We start from the raw sequence: 330 nt of genomic DNA, 5'->3' as shown, positions 1-330 counted from the left end.
AGTTTGTCTCCTTTTTTGCCACTTTTAAGTTTTGTTTTACTTTATTAATCAGTTGTATATAATGATAATATAATAACATAATGATATGATAATATGATAAAAATATGATAATACAATGATATTTGTATTTATAATTTCATTGTGATTTTATTTTACAGTAGATATTTTTATGCATATATTATATTTTTGTTAGATATTTTGTTTGCATATTTTGCGTTTTCAGTTTTTAATTTGTTTTTACTCCTGTTAGTCTATTCAAAAAAATTGATAACTGATTTAGAAACACATTCCATCTACTATTTTTCACACTGAAGATGGAGCGAAAGACTC

The sequence above is a fragment of the Penaeus monodon genome, chromosome 19 (genome assembly GCF_015228065.2).
Source record: "Penaeus monodon isolate SGIC_2016 chromosome 19, NSTDA_Pmon_1, whole genome shotgun sequence".
Lineage (NCBI taxonomy): Eukaryota > Metazoa > Arthropoda > Malacostraca > Decapoda > Penaeidae > Penaeus > Penaeus monodon.
This window is presented reverse-complemented; position numbering follows the sequence as displayed.